General features: G+C 43.9%; 1 non-coding gene and 3 pseudogenes across 1 annotated transcript; all 4 read right to left on the reverse strand.

Moving 5' to 3' along the window:
- Nucleotides 1-2,826: 2,826 nt before the first annotated feature.
- Nucleotides 2,827-3,015, reverse strand: LOC140066264 (U2 spliceosomal RNA). Its single transcript, XR_011848184.1, has one exon. It is a non-coding gene; the product is annotated as a U2 spliceosomal RNA (small nuclear RNA).
- Nucleotides 3,016-4,359: 1,344 nt separating this feature from the next.
- On the reverse strand, nt 4,360-4,499 carry LOC140066386 (U2 spliceosomal RNA; annotated as a pseudogene).
- A 780-nt stretch (nt 4,500-5,279) lies between these two features.
- On the reverse strand, nt 5,280-5,481 carry LOC140066298 (U2 spliceosomal RNA; annotated as a pseudogene).
- Nucleotides 5,482-11,258: 5,777 nt separating this feature from the next.
- On the reverse strand, nt 11,259-11,431 carry LOC140066275 (U2 spliceosomal RNA; annotated as a pseudogene).
- Nucleotides 11,432-12,836: the final 1,405 nt, after the last annotated feature.

Below are 12,836 nucleotides of genomic sequence, written 5' to 3' on the forward strand. Positions count from 1 at the left end.
AAGATCCAAATCTGCAAGAATATTTAAAACAAAAGTAGCGGACTTCTCCTTCTTCCTCCCGTCCAAATGACAATTAAAATCACCACCAATAATTATGGGGTCTGTGCCAACTAAAAACAATTTTAAAATTTCAAATAACTCCATTCTTTTTTCTTTGCATGTATGTCCGTAGACTGAGAAGCATTTGATTTTTTGGCTTTCCCTCTCCACAGTGACCGATAAGATCCTGCCGGGGTAGATATCTTCAGAATTAACAATTTTCCAATCTTTGTTACATAGGAAAGCTACACCGTCACTCTTGGTCTCATTTCCTCCTGAGAAGATGTAGTTACCATCCCATGAGTCTCCTAGGTAACTATAGGACATTTTTTTCTCAATATTAGCTTCCTGTAAAAAAATAAAGTCATTATTTTGGTTTTTAAAAAAATCATATAAAGCAGCTCTTTTGAACTTGTTGTTTAGGCCCTGAGTATTCAGGGATGTGCACCGAATCATCCTTTTTCATGATCCTGAGGGCTTTCCCTCTCGCCCTTGTGAGGTCTTCCTATTTTTAATCTTGAATGTTCGGAATCCGAGCCGCTAGATGATATGTCACCCAGAAGTTCAAATTCCTGTGGGTTGGTAAAGGATGCTTCTTCTTCTTTTCTATCTTTTTTAGGTCTCTTCCGCGACTTACCCGAGGTGTCCATCGGCTGTTGGGCACACGGGATTTCAGATTCCGTCCCGGACACCGAGGATGACTGAGATGGCTCCACCACGGTAAGTTCCTTATCTAGGCTCTCAACCTGTTTCTTCAAAAAATTAACTACAGTATCCGATGCCGCAGTTGCGACTTCTTCAACTATATCACCGCTCACCACGATGTTTTCCTCCATTTCCACATTCTTCTCGTCCCCATCTTCACCAGCCGGAAGGTCTTCTGACGGCTTACTCACATCCTCCTGGGGGACACTTGTTTGCTCCTGTTCAGGAGATTCAGAACTCTCTTCCGATTGTTCTTCTCTATTTTTCGGGCAATCATTACTTTGATGCGGGGTCCCAGGGCACTCCTTACACACATCGCACACTCCAGTGTCGTGCCCATAAGCCTTGCATTTCCGGCAATAATCCGGCCTGTTGGAAAAAAAAACATTTCCTCTCACCCTTCTTATGTAGCAGAAAGGTGGAGGTCGCATGACCCCGCCATAGGCGTCTGGGTCTTTTTTAAGGGTAACAAAATAAAGCCTCTTCCCGTTCCAAACGCCGAAAGAGGTTTCGCACCTTTTCCTGGGGACAATCTTCTCGCAATAGGGTGCAAGAAAGTCTTCTACCTCCTTATCCGAGATGAAAGGACTATACATCTGGATCGTGATAAGTTTAGTTAGGGTCTGGTAGATTGGAGAAACTTCAATCCCCTTCCACACGTCCAGGTGCTTAGTCTTTGTATAGGTTTGGAAAACCTTCTCACACAAAGTATCCTCCGTTAGAGTTACATCAATGATACCTCTCTTGCTGTAGCTCTGAACGCAAATAAAATGTTTAGGTTCCAATTTCATCATTGGTGCCAAAATTTGATGAAAAATAAAGTTTGCATCTTTGTTGTATATTTGTTCTGGTACAACCCAGAAACGCAGAGTCTTCTCCAAAGTAAAATTAACTGAAAAATAATCAGACGAATCGTCTTGGCTTCTGGATGCCATCTTCTCAATAACAGGTTTCAACCCTTTCTCGTCTTTAAATCTTCAGAGAGAAAAAAGGTTCCTGCAGTCAGCGAAGATTTTGATGAGCCTTCTTATCGCCTCTTGAAAATGGATTAGCGTTCCCGGGGTCCTTCCGATCCTTCCACTGCACCGTAGAATCCCTTCTCCGTTGAAGCGTCCAGCCGTCCAGATCCTCCGGGTCCACCGTCACCAAGAAAGAGTCTTTTCTACTCGGACTATGAAGCTTCCCCCCTATAGCAGCAGGTTTCAGTTAAGAAACAAGGCCGAGGGCTTACTTTTCACCGAAGTAGAGCAGACTCTGACCTTCCAGCACAAATTTGATCGTGCCAAAAGGCCGAGAAGCGATACCGACCATAGCTCGCCCAGACCGGGCCCCCTTCAGAACTCTCAGCACTGCTCACGGAGAGGAGACACCGCCAGGAGGCGAAAAACCTACTCTGCAAGTCACACAGTCCTCTGCGTGGGGACGATTAATCTGCATAGGACCGCCCCCAACAGGCACCTCCCCCGCAAAGCAGCAGGGGGGCCGAGCGAGCGGGCGTCTGCACTTCATCTGCCAGCCGCCCGCTGCTACACCCTCCCCACAACAACTCTTTTGTCAAGTCAGTCTGACCGACCGACTGCCTGCCTGCCTGACGGCTCAGAGATCACTTTTCCTTTCTCTTGACACAGCCGCTGGACGGTGTGAGGGGACAAGCACGCTCGCTCCAGCACACGCTGATAGCTACAGCTTACCTTCGGTCGTTCGCACCTTCTCAGACTGTGACTGCTAGCAGTGGAGGAGGAAGCAGCCAAATCTCAACCTGCAGGTGTCTTCGATTCAAGTAGACGGCTCCAGACTAATCATGATCCAATTAGCTCCAATTAATTAGGCCGCCGATTAGGTCACTTTTATTTTTCCTTTTTTTTTTTTTTCCTTTGTTCCGGGTCGGGCCCATTTAGCACCTCATTAATCAATTAGTGAGAAGCCTTTGTTCCTCCTGCAAAAGACACAGCACACAACACACCTGAGTAGGTGACAAAGCACAAGAGCGTCGTCGACGTCACATTGCAAACTTCGGCTCCATTTCTTTTCCCTTTTCCAAAGTTTTGCTATTTATTTCTCTATCTTTTTCACCAAGTTAAGAAGGGGTGCACCGGTCCTGGAGGTACTGCAATACCAGGTCAATGCGTGGAGTGGACAGAGCAAGCTCTTTTTCCATCTCCCTGTTCCAAAAATCCATTTAATATATGGTCCCCAGATAGGGGACGTATCAGATATTAAACTGATAAGAACAGATTTTTTTTTTTAAGTTGAATATCCCCCAAGAGGGATAAAAACAACAATTTTATTTAAAACAAAAACAAAACAAACCATTCCTATTAACAATGAAATAAAACAAATGCTAAATTCAGCTAAACAGAAAATTTACATTAAACCAAATCATATATTTTTTCCTCAAACAATACAAAATTTACATTTTTTGCGCTGCTGGAATAATACCTTCTGCAAGGCACAACACCAATATACAATCTAGCATATCCTGCGATAAACTATTTTTTTCTAAACGTTTTTTCAGGTAAGCAAAGAAAACTTCATACTTCTCAAATTTTAACAAAAAATTAGGATTTAACAATTTATCCTCAAGTAAATCATTCCTATACTTTTGAATATCCTGATGCCTTCTAGTTTGCACAATTTTGTCCGCAAATACACTTGGCAATTTTAATTTCCGCACATACTCGATTAGTGCAGCATGGTCCCTTTCTGCACATGTTGAAGTGTCCATATCTGACTCTGTTGTTTCCGCTTTTTCCTCAACGTCCACTTTCTTAGACACTCTTTTTCCTTCTTTAGATTTTTCTTCTTTCTTTCCTCCTTCTTCTTTTTTCCCACAATCTTTAGACAAATGGTTATCACTACCACATTTATAACATTTCTTATCTTGTTTACAATTTTGGTAGGTATGTCCTACCTCATAACACTTGGTGCAAAACAAAACGTTACACGTACTTTCGTCATGCCCGTACTCTTTACAGTTCTTACAAAAGTTCCCCATCCCTTCAAAGAAGAGGTCTCCCACCACCCGATTAATCCTAAATCGGGCTGGGGGTAGCAAAAAAGTCCCATTTTCTAGAGTCCTTAATTTGCACAAGAATTTCCTTTTCCCAGTCCAGAAGTTACACTGGTTAAACACTTCACCTTTACATGTAACTTTGTCGCAAAATTTTTGTAAAAACTTTACCACCTCCCCTTCTGGCAAAGAAGGAGAGTACATCTTAACAACAAAAAGTCTCTCATCCTCGGGATAATGCAGGCATATCTCCACTCCATTCAGGCGAGGATCATCCCTGCTCCGTCTCCAGATGCGTAGAAACTCCACGTAGACCTCGTGATTGGCAAAGGTAACATCGTACAATCCCTTCCTCGGATAGTCCATTAGGCATAGGATGTTCTCCCTCTGTAGCTTGAAAAGCCCAAGAAGAAGTTCCTCCGATAGGTAGACCAAACCTTCCTCCAGTTTAAAACGCACAGTATCACGGTTGCGCTGGTACGCCGGGATTTCCGCCATCCTTTTCGACACTCAGCACCGACCAGTATGCGTAACTGCAGCACCTAGGGAATAAGGGCCAGTATGATCGCCTCTCGTTGCTCCGGGCCTATTTCCTCCACCCCAATAGCAGCAGGGGGGTTAAGACTAGACCGAAGTCAGAGCCGATCCCCCCAGGCCGAGGCGAAGGAGCACCCGGAGCACCTCCGGCCAAGACCAAGGCAGCAGGATACTACACTTGATCTTAGCCAAAAGGCCGAGAAGCGATACCGACCATAGCTCGCCCAGACCGGGCCCCCTTCAGAACTCTCAGCACTGCTCACGGAGAGGAGACACCGCCAGGAGGCGAAAAACCTACTCTGCAAGTCACACAGTCCTCTGCGTGGGGACGATTAATCTGCATAGGACCGCCCCCAACAGGCACCTCCCCCGCAAAGCAGCAGGGGGGCCGAGCGAGCGGGCGTCTGCACTTCATCTGCCAGCCGCCCGCTGCTACACCCTCCCCACAACAACTCTTTTGTCAAGTCAGTCTGACCGACCGACTGCCTGCCTGCCTGACGGCTCAGAGATCACTTTTCCTTTCTCTTGACACAGCCGCTGGACGGTGTGAGGGGACAAGCACGCTCGCTCCAGCACACGCTGATAGCTACAGCTTACCTTCGGTCGTTCGCACCTTCTCAGACTGTGACTGCTAGCAGTGGAGGAGGAAGCAGCCAAATCTCAACCTGCAGGTGTCTTCGATTCAAGTAGACGGCTCCAGACTAATCATGATCCAATTAGCTCCAATTAATTAGGCCGCCGATTAGGTCACTTTTATTTTTCCTTTTTTTTTTTTTTCCTTTGTTCCGGGTCGGGCCCATTTAGCACCTCATTAATCAATTAGTGAGAAGCCTTTGTTCCTCCTGCAAAAGACACAGCACACAACACACCTGAGTAGGTGACAAAGCACAAGAGCGTCGTCGACGTCACATTGCAAACTTCGGCTCCATTTCTTTTCCCTTTTCCAAAGTTTTGCTATTTATTTCTCTATCTTTTTCACCAAGTTAAGAAGGGGTGCACCGGTCCTGGAGGTACTGCAATACCAGGTCAATGCGTGGAGTGGACAGAGCAAGCTCTTTTTCCATCTCCCTGTTCCAAAAATCCATTTAATATATGGTCCCCAGATAGGGGACGTATCAGATATTAAACTGATAAGAACAGATTTTTTTTTTTTTTTTTTTTTTTTTTTTTTTTCCTTTCAGAAAGGGTAACAAAAAAAGCTTCCAAAATGTCACCGTCTCATGAAAAACTCCTTACTCCAGCATGATGCTTCAAGGAAATATTTTCAGAGACCCTTTCATCACCAAGGCATGCACTTTTTATTTACATATATATACAATATTTACATAATTCACTAGGTCAAGACAATGAAAAAAAACCAAGGCCATTAGTAACACAAAAAGATAAATCAAATTCCCACCCACTCTTTCCATTTCTTCGTTTTCCACACACCCTCTGCATCAAATCCCATTCTCTTTTTATCCTTCAAATACACGACATACATCTTCCCCAAAATCATTCTGACACACACATCTTCACTTAGTTCCGTTCTTTTGAAAATATACAGGTTTCTTGCACTCCACAAAACTTCTTTAATACATGATAACATAATCCACAGCACTCTTTCTCTCTCCCTACCCAGCACACATACTCCAAACATAAATATCTCAAATGATAAAAAACTTATTCCAGTCAACTCTTTACACAATCTTCCAACCTTCTTCAAAATATTCCTAGAAAAATAACAATTCCATAACACATGAATTACATTTTCACAACCCCTACATACGCTCCTAGGACATTCTTCCTTCTTACATACTCCTCTCAACCTCTGAAATTCCCTAACAGGTAACGCATTATGTAAACTCATCCAAACAACCTCCCTCTGTTTATTTGTCACTCCATCCATACTAATTTTTTCCCAAACTTTTCCCGTCTCTTCACCACGCACCCCCGCAATTTCACACATATTTTCTTTACTTTCAATCACACTCATAACCATCCTTTTGTTCCTTAATTCATCCACACTCAACTTCTCCAACTCATATTTTCTAACAAAATCAAAAATCCACTCATACCATTTTGCACACTTAAACGTAAAAGGTTTCCTCACCTCCATCTCGTACCACTTCAATCTTGCAAACTTTCTCCCACTTACATACTTACACATACATGCTAATTTCGTATTCCCTTTCAACACACCCAAAACAAAAGTAATCATATTCACACCAAAATATACTTCAAGTTTAGGAAATCCTAAACCACCCTTCTCTTTCCTTTTCATCACATTCTCACGTTTCACTTTCTCCATTTTTGACCCCCAAAAGAAAACAAATAACATCCTCTGTAAAATCCTCATTCTATTATAATTTGGTGGAAACACAAAAACCAAATACAAAAAAATAGGTAACACTATACTCTTAATAATTAAAATTTTCCCCAATAATGACAAACTTCTCATTCTCCAAAAACATAATTTACGGTCCACTCTCTCTACCACATCGTCCCAACTCTCATTCCCATCCAAACTATCTTCAAACTTTACACCCAAAATTTTAATACTCTTCTCAACACAGCTAACACCTACATCCTTACTCACACTACCAGATCCAAACAACTTACACTCAGTTTTCTCCCAATTCACACTAAACGCAGACGCCCCACAAAACAATGCTACTAACAACTTTACACGCCGCACTCCACATTCAGACTCACATATCGTACAAACATCATCCATGTAACCTGACACTTTCAGACATCTCCCATCACCCCCCGGAACTTGAATACCCTTCACCAATTTATCACCTTTAATGAGACATAACAGTGGTTCCATCGCACATACGAAGACAATTGGTGAAAGTGGACACCCTTGACGAACACCAGACAATACATTAACCTTATTAGACAATATCCCATTCACCAAAATTTTACTAAAAATATCAACATATAAACTACGAATTCTTAAAACAAATTCACCTGGAAAACCTAATTTAATTAAAACACCAAACAAAAAATCGTGCGCTAGACGGTCATATGCCTTTTCAAAATCTAATGTCATTACATACACATTCTTCCTTCTTTCTCTACATTCCCATAACACATCTCTCAACACACACAGACTCTCTTGCACTCTCCTACCAGGCACTGCACAATACTGTTCTTCACTCACCACATTCTTAATCACACCTTTCATCCTGTCTGCCAAAATTTTGGCATAAATTTTATAGTCAACATTCAATAAACTTATAGGTCTCCAATTTTTCAAACGCATCAAATCACCTTTTTTCGGAACTAAAACTATAATACCACCTTTCATACTTTCAGCCAAACACACATTCTTCCACATGTATCTGCACACTTCCAACACATCCTTACCCACAATCCCCCACATACATCTAAAAAATTCAACTGGCAGCCCATCCTCTCCTGGGGTTTTACCCAATTTCATACTCATAATAATCTTCCATATCTCATTCATCGTAATTTCTTGCAATAAATCACCCTTACTTTCTACATCCACTCTATCCTCTAATACACTTAACACCTCAGACTCTAAACACTCATCCCTCCATTTCTTAGAAAACAAAGTACTATAGAACTTCTCAACCTCACTCATAACTTCTTTTGATTCCTCCCCATTCTCATTCACAACCACATTCAAACTAACTTTACTTGAACACACTTTCTTAAAGAAAAACCTTGTACATTTCTCATCCAACTCCATCTTCTCCACTTTCGACCTAAAAATAATCCCTTTCCCTCTTTCAGCCAAAAACTTCCGAATTTCCTTTCTTACCACACATAAGTCATTCTCAACATCTTCACCCCACTCACGCAACATATACAAAAATCGTAATCTTTCATTCAACATTATAAACTTTTGTCTTTTCTCCGCAGCCCTACGCCTACCCAATTTTTTGAAAAAAATTCTTGTTTTTTGCTTAACAAATTCCCACCATTCCAAAATATTTTCATACTCACTTTTAAAACACTCCCACTTTTTATAACACCTTGCATACATTTCCCACACATCCTTTCCCTCTAACAAACATACATTTAATTTCCATACCCCCCGCCCATACATACTCACATTTGCAACATTTATACTACACAAAATTGATTCATGATCTGAAAATAACACCGGTTTTTGACTGTACTGCAAAGAAAGAAAAACATTTGACACAAAACAATAATCAATTTTTGAATGACAATTCCCTCTATCAGCATGATATGTCATTAAATTAACACCACATTTCTTCTGTGTATCCTGTAAATTAAAATCAATAACAATTTCTTTCAACATTTTTCCAGATGCATCAATATCCTCCCCATCTACGCTGCAATTAAAATCCCCCACAAGAACCAATGGCATTTTACCTGGTAAGTATGACTTTATTTTATCAAACAACATTATTCTTTCATTCTTATTCACCGACGCGTACACATTAAATATTCTGAATTTTATCCCAAAAGACTCACACACCACCATCATACATCTCCCCTCTTCAATTATAACATAATGATCTACAGACACCCTATCACCCTTAAACAAAAAACCCACCCCACTATTCTTGTTGTCAAATCCACTCGACCATAACATCCTCCCGTGCCCCCATTCATTCTCACTTACAACCTCTCTCAAACCACACTCCTGTAGACAAAAAATATCGGCCTTTTCTTGACCTAGGAATTCGAAAATTGACATTCTTCGGCTTGCAGACTTAATACTTCTCACATTTTGAGAATATATTGCTACAGCCATAAAAAAAAGAAAAAAGGAATCAAAAAAAATACTTAAACTCAAGACTAAATTCAGGGTCCATGAATCTTTTTGCCACCGACCACAAATCAATTAGCCTCTTGCGTCGTCTTCTTAACTCAGTCGCCGGGCGAACAGCCCTCACCTGTCTTACTCTTCTTAGCCCTACTTTCGTAGGCCATCCTTTGTGGATGCGGGGAAGATCCGTCGTCGCTATCAGATATTTTAGACCCACCACCCTCCCTTTTACACGAGTTAGTCTCTCCAGACATAAAAAGACTAATGTTCTCAGCATCTGACGAATGCACAGGGCTTTCCACATCAGAGATCATGTATTCCGAATCATCTTCCAATGCTGCTTCATTTTGTACCTGCATTTTCTCCTTTTCCTCTTCCTTCTCCATTCTTGCAAGCTCTTTCCGCATTTCTTCTGCTGCCATTTTAGCATCTGCAGCAGCTTTAGCTTTTGCTGCTTCCTCTTTTTCTCTCCGTCTTTCTTCTGCCCATTCGGCTTCTCTCTTCTTTAGATTTTCCTCAAATTCTCTGTTTCTTTTCTCCATTTCCTCCTTCTCCTCCTCCCTCCTCCTCTTCAAATCAGGGCAGTCCTTATAAAGGTGTTGCGAACTACCACACAAATCACACTTTCTCCCAACGTTACAACTTCCGGCCTCATGACCTGGTGTCTTACACACCTTACATACCAACTCGTGCGGACAACTCTCCTGCACGTGCCCAAAGCTGTAGCACTTCCTACAGTATGTCGGTCGACCAATATACATAAAGTATCCGCGGTAGCCTCCCACCGAGAAATTGGTTGGAGGGTGCATGAAACCCCCTACTGCACTTGGGTCTGGCTTAAATCGCACATAGTAGCGAATCTTGCAAATATAAAGACCCAAGTCATTCCTTACCAGCTCACCCCCTCTGATAGTCTGACAAAATGTACTCAAGTATCTTGTTATCACGTCAACAGGGGTGAAGGGGTCGTACACATGTACAGTCACCGCTTTCTCAATGATACTAAACATAGGTCTTACTCTTACTCCGCACATCATGGGGCTTGAAGAGAAGGTCATCAATTTCTCATAAGCATCCAGACAAAAACCATATTGGACAAAAGTTACTTCATGCCTACCTTGGTTTCGATAAGAATTAAGACTGTGAATGTGTTCCTTAAGAACACCCAATGTATCCATTAGAATGTCTCTCACCAGATAATGATAGTCGTTCTTCACAGTGTCTGCCGGGTTTACCTCCAAACTGATCGTGTTCTTTCTTCCTTCCATCACCTCTAGGTCCAAAAACGCTGCCAACCACGCAGGTCACAGAAAAGGATTCCTCTCCTCCCAAGAAAAAAGGCCTCCAAGGGTGTCCTCCAGGACGACGCCCTCTCGACCCCTGACTCCGTCCGGGCAAGCCTTGATCGGAGCCAAAAGGCCGAGAAGCGATACCGACCATAGCTCGCCCAGACCGGGCCCCCTTCAGAACTCTCAGCACTGCTCACGGAGAGGAGACACCGCCAGGAGGCGAAAAACCTACTCTGCAAGTCACACAGTCCTCTGCGTGGGGACGATTAATCTGCATAGGACCGCCCCCAACAGGCACCTCCCCCGCAAAGCAGCAGGGGGGCCGAGCGAGCGGGCGTCTGCACTTCATCTGCCAGCCGCCCGCTGCTACACCCTCCCCACAACAACTCTTTTGTCAAGTCAGTCTGACCGACCGACTGCCTGCCTGCCTGACGGCTCAGAGATCACTTTTCCTTTCTCTTGACACAGCCGCTGGACGGTGTGAGGGGACAAGCACGCTCGCTCCAGCACACGCTGATAGCTACAGCTTACCTTCGGTCGTTCGCACCTTCTCAGACTGTGACTGCTAGCAGTGGAGGAGGAAGCAGCCAAATCTCAACCTGCAGGTGTCTTCGATTCAAGTAGACGGCTCCAGACTAATCATGATCCAATTAGCTCCAATTAATTAGGCCGCCGATTAGGTCACTTTTATTTTTCCTTTTTTTTTTTTTTCCTTTGTTCCGGGTCGGGCCCATTTAGCACCTCATTAATCAATTAGTGAGAAGCCTTTGTTCCTCCTGCAAAAGACACAGCACACAACACACCTGAGTAGGTGACAAAGCACAAGAGCGTCGTCGACGTCACATTGCAAACTTCGGCTCCATTTCTTTTCCCTTTTCCAAAGTTTTGCTATTTATTTCTCTATCTTTTTCACCAAGTTAAGAAGGGGTGCACCGGTCCTGGAGGTACTGCAATACCAGGTCAATGCGTGGAGTGGACAGAGCAAGCTCTTTTTCCATCTCCCTGTTCCAAAAATCCATTTAATATATGGTCCCCAGATAGGGGACGTATCAGATATTAAACTGATAAGAACAGATTTTTGATTGAAAGAGCCTTTATTCACAGATACACAGTAAAACTTACAGACAGTGTGTGCCATGACGCAGCATGGGCTTTGTACAAAGCACACAATAAATTAAGATACACTCCTAGCACTATCCTAACACTATGGCAGAATAAGTGCTACTCTAGCATACTAGCTCAGGCAAACAAAAAAACACACATTTCTCAATAAAAACAACTAACCTGCAACAGGGGGTGGGAGGGGGGGAGGGAGGAGGGGAAGGGGGTAAGTTGTCACAGGCCCGAAGCTTTATTGAAAAATCACAGACACATGAGGGAGGTAGGGGGGAAGGAGAGGATGGTAAGTCCTCTTCTTCCTGGATGCCTCCTCCTGTGAGGAAAGAGGCAAAGTCCCATAACTCCCTAAATAAAGTCCAAGAAAAACAAAGTCCACAAGAGAAAATGAAGAAGAAGCTTGTCAGTCCTCTTCTTCTGAGTCCACCCTGCTGTCAAGGGAGGCGTAGTCTCTGAGCTGGCTCAAGACTAGCCGGTGACAGTCCTGGATGGACAAAGTTTCTCTGTGGAGGGTGAGGCGCCTCCTGGCGTACCACAAGACGTCTTTGAAGCAGTTCATAAGACGCCAGGCATCCTGGATGGCCCCCACCGTGTGGGTGCCTTGGAACAGGCCATAAAGTGCAGCGTGGCACGTCATGGTGTTCCTGGGCACAGAAAGAAGCAGTTCGTGATCCAGAGCTTTCAACAGGCCCCGAGCAAAGGGGCATTCCCAGAACAAGTGCAATGATGTCTCCTCCGCAAAGGGACACCGGGGGCAGTACTGGGTTTTGCTCAGGTTGCGGGCTGCCATAAATGACCGGGTGGGGAGGCCCCCCTGGATGGCCATCCATGACAGATCCTTGTGCCAGTTGTTAAGCCTTTCACACGACATGTTGGACCACACGGTGTCCATGGTGCTGGTGGTCAGCCCCGGAACACACTCCACAAGATCCTTGGCTCTGATGACTTTGTGGATAGTTTTAGGCTTCCACAAATCCGGCTTGAGTCCCTCCAGATGTTGATCCCTCACAAATTTCACCGCCCTGGCATAGTACCAGGGAGGATCCCAGTTGTAAGGGAAGGAGCTGTTCCACTTGTCCCAACCAAGCCCCCGCCACAGGGGAAGAAGGAAAAAGCGGGACATGGACTTTCCGGCAGAGTCCCTTGGTGTTCGCAGAGTTCGTCGGACCATGTCACACACAAAAGAAATCCAAAGCAAAGTGGGGATGTCGGGGATGCCCTTACCCCCCTTGCGAGGCTCCTTGTACATGACAGACCTTTTGACTCTGTCCATCTTTGAACCCCAAACAAACTTAAACACGGTCCTGGTAATGGCCTTGCTGACTTCGGCCGTGGGAGGCCATGCCTGTGCCGTGTAGTGTAGCACAGGCAGCACCTCGTTACG

The sequence above is a fragment of the Engystomops pustulosus genome, chromosome 6, assembly GCF_040894005.1.
Source record: "Engystomops pustulosus chromosome 6, aEngPut4.maternal, whole genome shotgun sequence".
In the NCBI taxonomy this organism is placed as follows: Eukaryota; Metazoa; Chordata; class Amphibia; order Anura; family Leptodactylidae; genus Engystomops; species Engystomops pustulosus.